The following is a 15790-nucleotide window of genomic DNA, read 5'->3' as shown; positions in this document are numbered from 1 at the left end:
TCATGAGAACCAAAGGCAGCGAGGGGCTGAGGGGAGTGAGGCCCCTGGAGAGGCTAGGTCAATGGATTTGGGAACACAGAGCCAAGGTCGGCAAACTGATCTTTGGAAAGGACCAGACGGTCAATATTTCAGCCTCTGCGGGCCATCCAGTCTCCGTCACCACCACTCAGGTGTGTGGTCCTATTGGGAAAGCAGCCACGGGCAATCAGGATAAACAAATGGGCATGGCTGTGTTTCAACCAAACTGTTTACACAAATAGGTGACCCACCGGACTTGGCCTGTGGGCTGTGGGTGGGTGACCTCTGCATTGGGCCATTAGCAGAGTTGGGGAAAGCGTTCCTCACTCCCCCCTACCCCAGCGTGGTTAGGGCAGAGGCACAATGCAAGGAGCTAGGGAATGAGTGGGTCCTGGGAAAGTCGGGCAGCCACTGAGGAGGAGGGCTCCACTATGTCCTGAACTTGAGCCAACAAACGAGGAGGGGCGAGTTCTTTCTTCTCCCTTTAATCTCTCCTATGATTACTTTTCTTAATCACAAGAGTCCTGCATGCTTATTAGAACATGTGAAGTGATGTGAATGGTCTCCTTCCCACTCCTCCTCCATCCCCGACCCCCTGAGGCAAACCACTTCGCACTGAGTGGTGTGGTCCTAGGACACGGTGGCTGCGCCCTCAGAGGCTGGGATGCAAGGTATAATCAGATGTGCACGCTGCATGTTATGGAAACAGAGGCCATGGAGGTCACAGCGCTGAGATCTCCCTGATCAGCAATTCTTAACAGGAAGGGGGGTGAGGGAGGCAGCCAAAACCAATGGAATGTCCACCTTGCGGGCGTGCTGATCAGCTCCTATTCGGGAGAGTTAGCCGCTAGTTGGGATTTCATTAATTGGCTCACCAACCCCTGAGGTGTGGACCAAAGAGCGGACCCACACAGACACCGAGGCTCCAGAGGAAATGAACCAGGTAGATGAGAGGAACTGAACTGTTTCCCATCCACCGGGCATTATTTCTTTTTTAAATGAATTATAGGATTACAATTCTGAAGCAGATATTACTGAATTCCATTGGTTAGCTGGGTGGATGCTTGGCTGGATGGTGGGTGAAGGATGGAATTCATCAATTCATAAATGAGTGGGTCAATAAATAGAGTGAGTTGCTAAATGAAGATGTTTACATGAAAGAGATAGCATTTTTATCTTATTGTGAGACGGCATCATGATGTGGCTGCAAAACAGGTAGCACCATCTTAGGTTGCATTATAAGAAATACAGTGTGTGGACTGAGGGAGGTGATCACTTTCCTATATTCCGAACTCTATCCTTTGTAATGCCAGGTTCATTTCTGGGGGTCTCTCTCATGTTAGGATGGACATTGACGAAAGAGAAGGTAGAGCGGGGCTAGGAGGGTGAAACTGGAGATGGAGTACCAAAGCCACTTGAAAACTTGAAATATTTGGCTTGGCGTGGAGGAAGAAGATTGAAGAAGGGCACATGCCTATGACTAAATATTGGGACTTAAGAAGGTAGATCTAGAGCCAATAGGTAGGAGTTAAGAGAAGTAGGGGTGGGCATGACATAAGAAAGGACAAACTGTCTCTACTGTCCCCAAACAGAATTCTGTCTCCAGAGTTACATCCCTCCCATGGTACAGGATGTCTGTTGGACAAATCAATGCCATTGGCTGCATGAACCTCAAGGGCCTCTTACAAACCTTGAGTTTCTAAGCTTTTAACTTCTTAGGGAAACAGAGAATTAGCCAGTCTATTGGGGTCTAAATCACGGTTGCCAATCGGTGGTTTATGGACCCCTGGTGGTCTGAGGTCCAAAAGGTTGGTGACCACTGGTCTAAATGATTCTATGAACTGGGACAGTGGTCGGCAAACTCATTAGTCAACAGAGCCAAATATCAACAGGACAATGATTGAAATTTCTTTTCGGAGTCAAATTTTTTAACACCACTTCTTCAAAATAGACTTGCCCAGGCCATGGTATTTTGTGGAAGAGCCACACTCAAGGGGCCAAAGAGCCGCATGTGGCTCGAGAGCCGCAGTTTGCCAACCACGAAACTAGGAGTACACAAATGTTATCTGTTTGTAGATCATTCAAGGTCAATTGTACGGAGAGACCTCCTTTAAAAAGCCCAGGTAAGCTGGTCGGTGTGGCTAATGGTTGAACACTGACCCACACACCAGGAGGTCGCTGGTTCTACTCCTGTCCAGGCACAAGCCGAGGTTGTGAGCTCATCCCCAGCGGGGGCCATGCAGGAGGTAGCTGATGGATGTTAATGTTTCCCTCTTTATCTCCCTCTCCTCCCCCCCCCTCTCTAAAAACATATTTTTTAAAAGCCCAGGTAAGAATATTTGCCATGAGCTTGCTTTAGCATTCTGTGGTTAGCAGAGGAGTGGACAGTGACCCACACATGTGACAGGCTAGCCCTTATTATTTCTCTGTGCCCAGGTTTATCTACCTGTAAAATGGGGTTCAAATGCAACCCCCATATCCCACATGAAACCATCGCAGCCTCCAGTGAGACGATGAATGCTGTAACAAGAGTTTTTCTCAACCATCTGTGGGGAAGGACCAGGATTTTTTCCCCCTCCTTTTTGCCCATTTCTAACCCATAGTAGACAAATACTTTACAAAACACAATAAGGATGAATTGCTAGAAAGATGAAATACTACTTGGCTGTTAGGGCAGTCACAAATTGCTGTGAGTTTCTAAATGTCTCCTCTCAGCTTCTGTACCTATGTCATCGGGTCTGGGAATAGTTTAGGGACCATTCTGGTCTACAGACCCCACCTGGAGTTGCTCACATCTAAAATCTTGAAAAGTATTATTATACATCAGCATTACTATAATGTGAAAACATTTTTAAAAAATCACAATTGTAAGACATCTAAAACCCAAATGAAAGGATGGTAACTCAAAAGAATATTTAGCCACCCAAAAGACCCCTTTCTCTCTTGATGGCCACTGTGGCCACACCATACTTACCGGGTCCCATGACAGGAATCAGAAGGCAAGTCCCTAATTAGGAAATGGGCCCCAGCCTCTCGTCCTGTCAGAGGCCCGGCCATCTCTCCGGGACCCTGAGGTACTGGCCTTGGCAATTTCACCTAAAGTCCTTTCGCAATCGAAAAGTCTGAACTGATTTAGAGCCTGACAAAACCGTTAAAAAGACAGACACTTGTTACCGGGAAGCAGTTTTTCTAAAAAAGAAAAGGGTTTTCCTGGTTGATTTTAAATCTAAGTGATGACTTGAAGGCCTCTGCAAACTTCCGAAGGAAAGAGCCTGGACACAAGGGACTCTGTTTCCATAAAGCACGGAGGCAGCAGTTTGCACAGAGCTAACTCAATAAAATCACACTTTCTACATGGATAAACTGACCCAGATTTTCGGACTCCCATGCAGAGACAGAACAGGCGGGCTGAGAGCTTGGGAGCTGTCTGTGAGGACAGCAAAGGTAGGGAGATCAGGGTTGGGGCCAGGTCCCCGGATGGACATCAGCAAGATTCTTCCTTCTGATTCTAGGGAAAACCTCCATCCTTGGTTTTGGGAACTCCAGGGGTCTGTCCCTGGCTCTCTAGGAAGTCCCAAGTCAAATGACATCACCATTCCAGGCCAGACCAGCAGAAGAGACCCCCCTGCTAACACAGTTCAGAAATGGACATGCATTCCTCTCATGCCAGAGGAATTTTCACGACATGGCAATGTGGGGTTAGGCATTAAGTGCCGCAGCCAAACAACAGCCCTTCCCTCAGCAGCATGGGCATTACAGTACCTGCCATGCTAAGTAATGAATTGTGAAAATCGCACCCGTCACTGCACAGTCCTGGGAATAGAGGCTATAATCAATAAACCAGGCATGCACACACACGCACACACACACGCACACACACACACACACGGTTCCAGCCCACACTGAGCCTATTCAAACACAACCCACCCTGACCTGCGGGGTGAGGCAACCTCAGGGAGAGCTCGATGCACAGTTGCAATAATTTACAAGCACAAGCGCTCCCATTACTCAATTAGCCTGGCGCGAGTTGAAAGCATCCAACGGCCCTTTCCAGATGCTTCTTGTTTTCAGCCACTTTTCCTGCGTGCAGGCCTCTCCGACCGACCTCCTTTCTTCCCCACACCTCCTTTCTTACCCGCGAGGCCAAACCACATGCTCAGCTCCCCGGGTCCCCGTGGGTTTGGGGTCTCTTCGTGGCTCCGCGCCAAGCCACCGCCTCCAGCCTGCAACGGCCGCCGGCCCTCCTCCCCCCTCAACCTGCTGTGATGTGGGTGCTCCCCGGGGAAGGCCTGGGCCGGCTTTTCTCAGGATTCTTGGAATCCGGTCTCTTACTCAATTTCTCCGAACTGGCTCTGCCATCTTGTTTGGCAAAAAGAGAGGTGGTTTTATTTATTTTTTTTCTTTCTCCATCCAACATTTCACTGGAAAACTCCCCAACTTTCTTTTTTCCCCCGAGGCTTCTAGAGTTCTTGTTTCATGATTACGCTGCTGCCTTTCCCAGTAACTCTCCACCACTCACCTCCCAAACCTCGCCCCCAGGCCTCCACCCCCCATGACATACTGAGATATGCTTTCTTCCAGAAAAAAACCACGCTGCGATTGCTCAGAACAGCTACACATTTTATTTGGTACTGCAGTTTAACTGTATGTTATTTTATTTTAAAATATATTTTGATTTTTTACAGAGAGGAAGGGAGAGAAAGGAATAGAGAGTTAGAAACATTGATGAGAGAGCAACATCAATCAGCTGCCTCTTGCACACCCCCTACTGGGGATGTGCCCACAACCAAGGTACATGCCCTTGACCGGAATCGAATCTGGGACCTCTCAGTCCTCAGGCTGATGCTCTATCCACTGAGCCAAACCGGCTAGGGCTTAAACTTGTTTATATACATCAGTGCAGTGGCAGGTTGGCAAAAAAAGTTTTTTTGGGGGGTGGGAAGTGGGTAGGGGGCTTGGCATCCCATCATCACCTTCAGTAGTCCCCTCACCTTGGCTGACATCTGTGAATGGCGTCCTCTGTGCCCACCACTCCTGCTAGCACTTCTCCATATTAACTCATTTCATACGCACAGCAACCAAATGAGGTAGAATTCTTATCCTCTTCGATTGTAGGGCTAAGGACCCTGAGGCATGGAGGGGCTAGTTACACAAGGTCACAGTCAGGAGGCGGTAGAGCCAGGAACTCAAGCTAAGGCGTGCTCCTAAACAGCAGATAACATAGCCCTGTCTGACATCACCCCGCGCAAGTGACCATGGACCCCCACCAAGAGGTTTCCAGTTCAGAACTCATCAACACTCATTGATAGAGAAACAAAGAAGAGAAACGTGTTCTGTCGTTACTGACCCAAAGCCCCAAGAAACTAAGTCACCAACAGAACACTGAGCTGGCCCGGCCAATGGCTGAATTACACCAGAACCTGGGTCCTTGCTCTCTCTCTTCCACTGGGACACTCAAACCCGATTACTATCAATACTTTCACTTCTTCTGCTTCATGTTGTTAGCACGATAAATCCAACCTGGTCTTATTTTGTTTCTCCCGCAGCCACATCGATATTTTGACCCTTTCAGCACCACTGCGGGCTGCAGACAGAATATGGTTTGGGCTTCAGAGTAACACAGCTGGGCCCTCCTGATGGGGAGGTTTGGGGGGGACTAAGTGGACAGCCCTGACCCCAATCCAACAGCCGAGGCAGGAACTGATCAAGTTTTCACTGCACCGGCTGTACTGAGTTTCTCTCCTTTTTTAAAAGATGACCAACTCTTAGGTGCTAGGGGTCCTTTTCATAAATCAAAATGCAAATGTGAAACAAGGTTGGATGTGTTTACAGTCATGCACTGCACAAGGATGTTTTGGTCAATGATGAATTGCACAGATGGTGGTGATCCTATCCTATCCTATATAATAAAAGCTTAATATGCTAAGTGTCCAACTGTTCATTCAACCATTTGACTAGTTGCTATGATGCAGTGACTACCAGGCGGCAGATGCTCTGACCAGAAGGTTAGCTTGCTGCTGGGGTCTGGCTAATCGGGACTGGGTGAGATGGCTGGACATGCTCTGGAGCCCTCCCAGGGTCCCTCCCTGGCCCTGATCATGCACCAGTGGGGTCCCTTGGCCTTCCCTGCACCCTCTTGAAATCTGGGACCCCTCAGGGGATGTCGGCCCTATCCCCACAGGCCAGGCAGAGGGACCCCCCCATTGCACAAATTTGTGCACCGGGTCTCTAGTAAGATTATAACGGAGTTGAAAAATTCCTAGTAACATAATAGCAACACATTCCTCACATGGTTGTGGTGATGCTGATGTCAACAAACCTACTGCACTGCCAGTCATATAAAAGTCTAGCACATACAATATGTATAGTATATAATACTTGATAATCATAAAAATGACTGTTTCTGGCTTCTGTGTTTACTATACTGTAATGCATATCATTATTTTAGAGTGTTCTCTTTCCACTTAATAAGGGAAAAAGTTTGCTCTAACACAGTATTCTGTGTGATCCTGGTGGTAGCCTCATACATCTCACGTTTATCTCATCTCCTGATTGCATCATTTTCTCTTGTGCTTGATTGAATCTCATGTTGTTTCGTACAGTAACATGCTGTACAGACGTGTAGCCCAGGAGCAATAGGCTATACCATATATCCTAGGTTTGTGTAAGTGCATTCTGTGATGTTCACACAATGACGGAATCACCTACTGCATTTCTCGGAATGTATTCATGTCGTTAAGTGACAAGACTATATTTATAACTTTTCTCTGAAAAGAAATATGGTCTCTGACAAGAAAAAGGTTGTATCCAAACAAGTGTGCTCAGCAAACACTGCCACGGGGGCCCAGGACCCTGGCTGTGCACTTACATCCAGATACTTAATGGAAAGGGGAGTGGGAAAAACACACATGATATTCCCATTGGCTTTATGAAGCAGGGGTCCTTCTCTGCTTTCACTTACGGTATAAAATCAAGTTTAAAATCCAGAGTACTCTCAAATTCAGAGAAGGTAATTGAATACCCATCCTATGCAATAAAAGGCTAATATGCAAATTGACCGAACAGTGGAATAACTGGTCGCTATGATACGCCCTGACCACCAAGAGCAGGCACTCAATGAAGGAGCTGCCCCCTGGTGGTCAGTGTGCTCCCACAGGGGGAGCACCACTCAGCCAGAAGCTCTGAGCCAGACATCCCCCAAAGGATCCTGGACTGTAAGAGGGAACAGGATCTGCCCCTCCACCCCCGAGTGCATGACTTTTGTGCATCAGGCCTCTAGTTAACAAAAATAATAAAAATGATAATAATAATAATACGGAATGATAATAGTAATAAAAATAACTGGCATTTATTGAGTTGAATACTTACCAAGTATCAGGTATACAGAACCTAAACACTGCATATAAGTTCCCATCTAACCTTCTCTACCATTGAGGTAGGTACCATTATTACTCTAAAATTACAAATGTTCTTGGTTATTTGTTCAAGGGTTTATGGCCAGGAAATGGTGAGGATGGGTTTTCAACTCAATGGATGACTCCCAAGTCTATAATTTCAGATTTTCCATTTATTGGTTATGAAAGAATAAATCGAACCCGTAAAACGATAAGAAGTTAGAGCTGAGTTGACGGAAACATCATCTGGGGGTTTCTTTGAAGGGCACAGTGAAAAGCATTTAAGTTGGGACACATGGAGAGGATGAGGAAGGAATCGACTTGGCTTCTTCTCAAGGAGCTCTGAGAAAGCCCAGAAGAGATTCAGCAGGAGTCAATGTCATTACCACGCAGGAGAAAACCAGGGTTTAATATAAGATTAATTCAGAAGCGTTGGTGTTATAAAGTCAGACATTTGATTTTGCCCAGGAGTTCATTTTTCTTTAAATCATGCTCTCAATTATATAACTTAATAACATTTTATTACAGACAGTCCCTGTTTTACCTTAAACTTTATAGCCGGTTTTCTCCATTCATTTAGGACTGTGTATTTAAAGTCCTATGGGTTATTTTTTGCTCCTGCTATCAGATCACTTTACAATTTCTGCCAATAATTGAGCAGATCAAAGCAGCAAAGTAGAAACTTAAATATATTATTTGCAAAGTACATACGCACTTTATTTGCTGGCGTATAAAATGCAATCTACTCTCTCCTTTCCCACCAATAAAACATTTCCAAACTTACGCTGCATTTCATGAGCTTGTACTGCCCATGGAAACTAAAAGCCCAAGACGTAAAATTATAAACAATTCTACCCTCTTGTGAAATAACAAACCATGAGCTGGCGATTCTTCAGATATTAAGTGTGACCTATTGTCTTAATGTTTTAGCATCATGCCTGTAATGCTTTAGATTTACTTACTTTAGTACTATTATAGCCTTTCTATATTCTATTATTGCCTGACACCAATATATTTATTTTATCTCTGGGATTTCTTATTCAAGATTAGAAAAACATCACCATATATCCAGAACTTGTTACATCTTGTTGTATAGAGCATATTATGTTTCCATAAACACAATAATATTCCCCCTATAAAACCACATTATAACCCTTTTCAATAATTTTTGTTAGTATATACACTGACATGGCCTTTACAATGAATCCATTGTATTTTTAAGTGGAGGAGGTCTCTGCAGTATTTTTTGCAAGTGTTATTCTTTCATAAAGAACAGAGTGTGGAATCTCAGAGGGAAGGTGGGGGAGGGTGGGTGGGTGGGAGGTAATCAACTGAAGACCTTGTATGCATATATGCATCACCCATGGACACTGATAATAGGTGCTGAAGGGCTGCCTGGGGCGAGGGAGGGTAGGGAGGGGGGGGCAGCAGGGGTTAATGGGGGCAAAGGGGACATATGTAATATTTTCAATAATAAAGAATTAAAAAAAAAAAAAGGATTCTCTTTTGAATCCTCAATACTTTTCAATTCAGCCCTAGCTGCTTATAATAGGACACCTGACATGACCTCGACACTGCCTCCACCTGGTGGCAGCACACTAAAATTGCAAGCATAGGAACTCTGGCTCAGGAGTGACAGACGTGGAGAGGCTAGCCTCTACAATGAACTTTAAGCGTCTGGAGAGCAATGCCTCTCTTTCCAAATTACTTAATTGCATTCACTGGGAGGAATCCCCTCCTCTTGTGGCCCAGTGCCTGGGCTCCTCTCCACGAAGAATGAAGTTAAATTCTCACTTAGAGGCAGTTAGAGGAAGCCTCTTCAAGGCTCCAGCCATTTGGACCAGGTTCCTAATTATCTGAGAGCTGGATCTTCAGCTCTCCTACCTGGATCTCCGCCAGAGAGCATTTGCTAACCAAATCAGCTGGTCGAGCACATTCACGTAATATATGGCAGGTTTCAAACCTAATATTGCTCTTGGGAGGCAACGGGCTTCAGAAAGAAAATAAATTGCCTCCAGAGAAACTACCTAAATTCTCCAAGTACTGTTTCCTCTCTCGCTTTGGGGAAAACAGTATCATAAATAGGAGAGGTTTCCTCTAAAATAAAAAATGCTATTTGTTTTCTAACAGCTCCTCTCGTGTCCCCCCGCCCCCCCCCCCCCCCGCCCTACCGTTAATAACATCTGATCTTACATTTAAGCAGGAAGAAAAGGCAGTCATATGATTTAAAAAGCATGTGTTTATGACTTGCCGTGTTTAAGCACTGCTGAATAAATGTATATTGAAGACATATTTCAAGTGAGAAGCCATAATAAGGGGTTTGGAGATATTCAATATTACTCTACTAATTCATAGCACACCGTAATTATGGAATATGTAGACTTTATACACATAAATTATAATCCGAGACTCGGTGAAAAGCCTTTGGAGCTCCAACACCCCACAACATTACGCTCTTCAGGCAAATTGACACAAAGTAGAATAAATTATGTCAAAAAGCTATACGGGACCATTATTTCAGCCTTAAACATTTCATTAAAACTAAACAGCTTGAAATCTCCCCTTCCCGACTCCTCCCTCCCCAGCTTGTGCTGAAATGAAGTCCAAGGACTCTGAACGATGGAGCTTTTCACATTTTGGGGCTGGAAAGATAATTTTTACCCACAAAACAAAATCCAGATTTCTGAGCTTGTCCCTTCAGCAAAGACCTCGAGGGAAATTAAACTGAGTTCTTCTTTGCTTCCCTCAAATTCCTACCTGGCAGGAAAGATTCCTGACACACAATTTTTATAACTTGTAGACCAAGAAAGTGCTTTTTATCTCTTTCCACCCCCCCCCCCTTTAAGTATATCTTTTCTTTTTTAAATATTTTTTTGTTGATTTCAGAGAGGATGGGAGAGGAAGAGAGAAACATCAATAATGAGTATCACCGACTGGCTGCCTCCTGCTCGCCCCCTGCTGGGGATTGAGACAACACCTGGAATAGAACCGTGACCGGCTGGTTCATAGGTTGGCATTCAAGCTGGGCTGTATCTTTTCTTTTTCTCAGATAAAATCTATCCACATAGAAAAGAGAAAAGTGAGTGCCCCCGGCTGAAGGAGGGTTTGGCTAGGCACTTTCCTGCAAGGAACCTGGGGTCTTCTCTACAGAATCCTCCAGAAAACAAGTTGGAAAGATCCTGAACTATTCTTAAAGGACCCCACTTAGTTACCCAGCACCATAATCCTATTTCAAAGATTTTAAACCTTTTTCATCGCATGGCACACATAAACTACTTACTAAGATTCTGCTGCACACCAAAAATATTTTTTTGCTGATCAGATATTAAAAAAAGGTATAATTTTGATTCATTCACACCTGACAGATATTGCTGTATTGGAATTTCATGGTAGAAAGCGAGCCCTCCCCCATTCCTTCTCTGAATAAAACTAAGGGAAACATCTGGGTGGGTTACCTCAGCTCAACAAAGAAAAGGACTGGCTCCAGACACGGTGTATGGCAGGTGCTGGAATTGCTCCTGACCCACAGCCCTAGCTCAGTGCCTCTAAAATGCTGTAGGGGGTGAAATAAGCCAGTCCATGAAGGAAAAATACATGATCTCACTCATTTGTGGAAAATAAAGAACATTATAAACTGATGAACAAAAAGATAGATATAGACTGTCAGATTACAGCAGGAGGTTAGGGAGAGGTGGGGGAGATAAGAGATCAACCAAAGGACTTATATACATGCATATACGTATAACCAATAGACACAAAACTCTGGGGGGTTAGGGAATATATGGGAGTGGGGGGCAATGGTAAAATATGTACACATATAATACCGTAATAAAAAAAAATGGGGAAAAAGAAAATGCTGTAGGGAGTGTGTGTCAGGGGTGTCTCAGGCCCATGGTGTATGGAGCTGTCTGGCCTCCAGAGGGCGCACCTGAGACTCTGCTCACCCTCTGCCTCAGCCCTCCCACAGTCCCACAGGGCTAAAGCTAATTAATGCTGGAAACCCAGCACGCTGTCTTTCAGGGGTTTAATTGAGCATTTCAAAACTGTGTGGCCAACTTCCTTGGCCTCCATGTTGGCCAGGCCCTTTCTCCATGACCTCGATGCTTGGCTTCAAGTCTGCCTTCCTTCCTCAAAGTCCACCAGCCTCTTCTCTTTCCTTTCTGCTGGTGCCAGCTCCCCAGACATTACCCATTAGTCAAACATCGCTGTTTGGCAAGCATCTCCCGCAGGAGGGCTCTGGCTCAGCTCCCCTCCTCCGCAGGCCTCCCGCCTGGCTTTGTGAGGGGCCCGGTGGCGGGGTAGCAGGAGCAAACGCTAGGCTCATTATGCTTTGAATAGGAGAGACTGAGGTACAGAAACAAACAGTGACAGATCTGGGGGGGGGGGGGGGGCAAGGCTTTTCTTCTGTGGTTTGCAGAGTAAACTGTTTGTTTGTTTTTTCCCAAGTTCTATAGAAGCAAAGGTAATTACTGCAGTTAATTTTTATCCACTCAAGGAGAAATAATCACATGTAGGTTTGTTAGAGAGGAGTGCCAGGAACACCCAGTTACCCTAAGAAAATAAAAAATCCCTCATTGCCTTGAGACATAGGGTAAAATAATTGTCCTTTGCTCCACTCTTACTGTGGGCTGGGAAGGATCTGGACTAAATGCTTCCTATATATACAAGCAAGTCCTCTCTCCGCATACTCCTGAGGCCAGTTTAGCCCCATCCTGCACTTATGGGAACTCCAGTTCCCAGACAGCTTGGGGTTGGTAAGAACTGAACCCACAGAGAAGCAACCTCAGGGCCCCATCCTCTTGACCTCTATGCTAAAGGGAATTGGCCTAGTACTTGAAACATACGATTACTTTTTCACTACCGTTTCTAGTGCCTCTCCATCGAAGGTCTCCTGGCTGAGTCTCCCTACAGAGGAAACTGAGTCATCAAGGGCCCACCGCTAGGTTGACATCAGCAAGCAGATCGCCAGGAACCCCTGGGGCCTTTGCCTCACTGAGAAATGATGCTAGAACAGTGAGTGTTTAGGCCGGAGGTGCAACATTTTGCTCACTTCATTACACGGAAGACCAGAATTTGGAGGGCTGGCTCGTTAGAGTAGACTTTGAAGGTTCCAGTTTGGGTCAGGGAGGGAGCCGTTCCTGCCACTGACCTGCTGTGATCTCAAGCAAGTGCTCTTCCTTCTCCAGCCTCAGGTTCCTCATCTATACAAGGGGCTGGCGTCAATCTCATTTGACAGCCCTAAGGATTAAAGGACGGAGCCCATGACACACAGACACCACATGCCTGGCCCAGTGCGGGGCTCCACAGAAGCTGGTTCTCCACACACCATGCTCTTAGGAGCACACACACACACACACACACACACAAGCACAACCAACCAGTTGTATACCTAACCACAAATAAGGTTCTCTCTCAAGATCATTGGTGAATAATATACCTCCACTAGCAGAACTCTACCACTAAAATCATGAGTCATGGGAATCTAGGGACCCATTTGAGGAAGGAGAAGCTCTCTTAGGCACTAGCATCCTATTTAAAGTCGTATCACTAAATCCTCATGAAAGGTTGAGATTGGTCTGCCAGAATTGTACTGAAGGCCAATGAACTAGCAGGCAGCCACCAATCCACCAATCCATCCATCCATCCATCCATCCAGTAGTCTTTCTACCTACCCAGTGCCTTTTGTGTGATATAACGTTGGTTCTATCTCCAATTTATTTGTCAGTAAAGACAATGAAGGCAAACTTTCCTACTTCAAGGAGCATGCTGTTGAGGACAGGAGCTGGGCAATTTGGTGTCACATCAATGCCCACCTTGAAAGTCCTCTTATCTGCACCTGGCCCCTCTCCACTCCTTCCATGCCAGCTCCTTCTGCCCCTTCTGTGCTCTGCCTCTCACCTCGAGAGGACACCAGCCTCTAATTTTATCTTGTTTTTGGCCTCTAAGTGAATATTGATTGTTTTACTCCAAAATGGACAGGCCATCCCCACATCCTAGGAGTTTTATTTCCATGATAGAAAGATTTTTGAGTGCTTTTTCCCTATCCATTTAACACCACACGTATGTGGACTCTTTGAAGAGCTTTGCCAGTACACTTTGTGAGGTTAAAACAGAAAATGTTCCACATGAAGTATAATTTCTGATTGTATCCCCAGAGCCATCAAAGCAAACCTTTTCAAAATGAAGGGAGAACAATAGCTTCTTTTGAAGGTGGTCTGTTCATCGGAGGTTTTAATTCTTACCTTTATGAGATGAAAAAAGACTTGCACTAAGTTACCTAGGAGACTCATCTTTATTCCAGTCAAGATGGAGAAAATGGCGGTCACAGGGAGGCTGCTGATCGCTTTTCAAATCTCACCCCAATTTCTACTGGGGAAAAGTCCTGATTAAATTAGCCTTTGATCTTTTCTTGTAGCCAATACCTTAACTAAAGAGACCTTAAAAGGACTAATGCACTTCACCCTTTTTTTTTTTTTTCTTGGTAGTTGTTCGATCTGATATTTCAAGGAGTTGCTTTAAAATGAACATTTATGCTGGTGCAGTGGTAACAGAAGTAGGTCACCCTGATTTGGTTGCGCGTCTCTCTGACTCCATCAGAACTGGCAGGTGGCTCCCGTTCCTAGGAAAGTGAGTGTTTGCATCAGCCACCCGTGGTGGAGAGGACGAGGCAGCGTTCCATTTAGCTCGGGCTGCAAAATGCTTCTTAGGTAACCTTAAGAGTTCCCTTCACTTTTCGAATAAATTCCCTCCTCGCTGCAAGGAGCCACCTGTACTGTATTGAGAACACGGCAGCCAAACCCCACAGAAAATTAAATGCACCAGCCTTAGGCATTGCCCATAGGGTGTAATGCTATACCTTTTTAAGAAACAGTTTTCTAACTGTATTTTATATGGGAATGGCAATGAGATCCCCACCCCCACCCCCCGCCCCTCCTCACTTCTATTGCTAAAAATGGCCCATTTTAAGAATGATGCCACGGTACTAATAGGTCCTGTGCAAGAGAAAAGGAGTTTGTAAGAATCACTGCCTAAGTTCTATGGTTGTTCTTCCACCGTTTTAATTCGGAAGGTGTGAACAAGGGCTGATTCTTTTTTAAAATATATTTTTTGTTGATTTCAGAGGGGAAGGGAGAGAGAGAGATAGAAATATTTTTTAAAATATATTTTTAATTGATTTTTTTACAAAGAGGAAAGGAGAGAGATAGTTAGAAACATCGATAAAAGAGAAACATCGATCGGCTGCCTCCTGCACAGCCCATAGTGGGGATGTGCCCGCAACCCAGGTACATGCCCTTGACCGGAATCGAACCTGGGATCTTTCAGTCCGCAGGCCTACTCTCTATCCACTGAGCCAAACCAGTTTCAGTGAGAGATAGAAATATTATTGAAGAGAGAGAATCATTGATCAGCTGCCTTCCATACACCCCCTACTTGGGGATCAAGTCCGCAACCTGAGCAGGTGCGTTGACAGGAATCGAACCATGGTTGATGCTTAACCACTGAGCCATGCCAGCCGGGAAGGGCTGGCTCTTTATTCAAATATGAAAGTGATAAGTAGGCTATCTTTCTATCACATTCAAGAAAGCATTTGCTGAGCATTTTTTTTTGTTGAGGGAATGACATAAAGCACATGGGGCAAACATGGTCCCCGATTTCTAGATGCTTCTAACTTGTAGTTTATTCAGCTCAGCTGGTGAAAATGCACTCACAAGAGCAAGATGCTAGGTTATACGTGCACTCCCCTCGGAATCAGGACACCCAGTTCTATTTTTGGCACAACCACCTCTAGCCAGCGACATTAGCCAAGCCATTTTAGTTCTCAATCTTATATTCCTAGGTCTTTAAATAGGATTGGAAAATAGAATCTCTCTTGCTTGCTTCACATGATGCTTGCCAACATCCAACTACTTCAAGGTGACTGCTCATGTTATAAAAGGATCATTCACTTCATAAAAACTTACCCCACACATCCTTTACACAGGGATTGCTCCACATGCACCCTAAATCTGGAAAAACAACACTCCCCATTTTCAAGGAGTGGAATTATCCTGCAAGGAGCCAGAAATGAAGCAACAACAAGGGCAGAGAGCCATCTTGCTGGGCAGACATCTCTGAGCTTCTCAGAGGTGAAGACAGAATGCTTCTGATTACCTTGGCAGAACTTACTGGAAACCAGCAATATTCTCAGTGTACTCAGGCACATGTTTATTTTGATACTACTATGTATCAGGCACTTGGTTTTTCAGCAAAGTTGTCACTCATCAAAACATTTCTTTGTGTTACACATGAGCTCTAGTGACCATGAGAACCTTCTAGATGATACCGTCATCTGTTGTAGAACAGAAAGTGGATTCTGATCGTGTGTTCATTTGCCCTTT

At 45.1% G+C, this 15790-nt stretch overlaps 1 protein-coding gene across 5 annotated transcripts in view; it reads right to left on the bottom strand.

Annotated features, from left to right (window-relative positions):
• Positions 1–15790, bottom strand: part of RARB (retinoic acid receptor beta) — a 625020-nt gene that overhangs the window by 35846 nt on the left and 573384 nt on the right. The gene's annotated exons all lie outside the window — the stretch shown is intronic.

The sequence above is a fragment of the Pipistrellus hanaki genome, assembly GCF_964339955.1.
Source record: "Pipistrellus hanaki genome assembly, chromosome: 13".
NCBI lineage: Eukaryota > Metazoa > Chordata > Mammalia > Chiroptera > Vespertilionidae > Pipistrellus > Pipistrellus hanaki.
The sequence above is the reverse complement of the archived record's forward strand: the minus strand, read 5'-3'. Positions and strand labels throughout refer to the sequence as shown.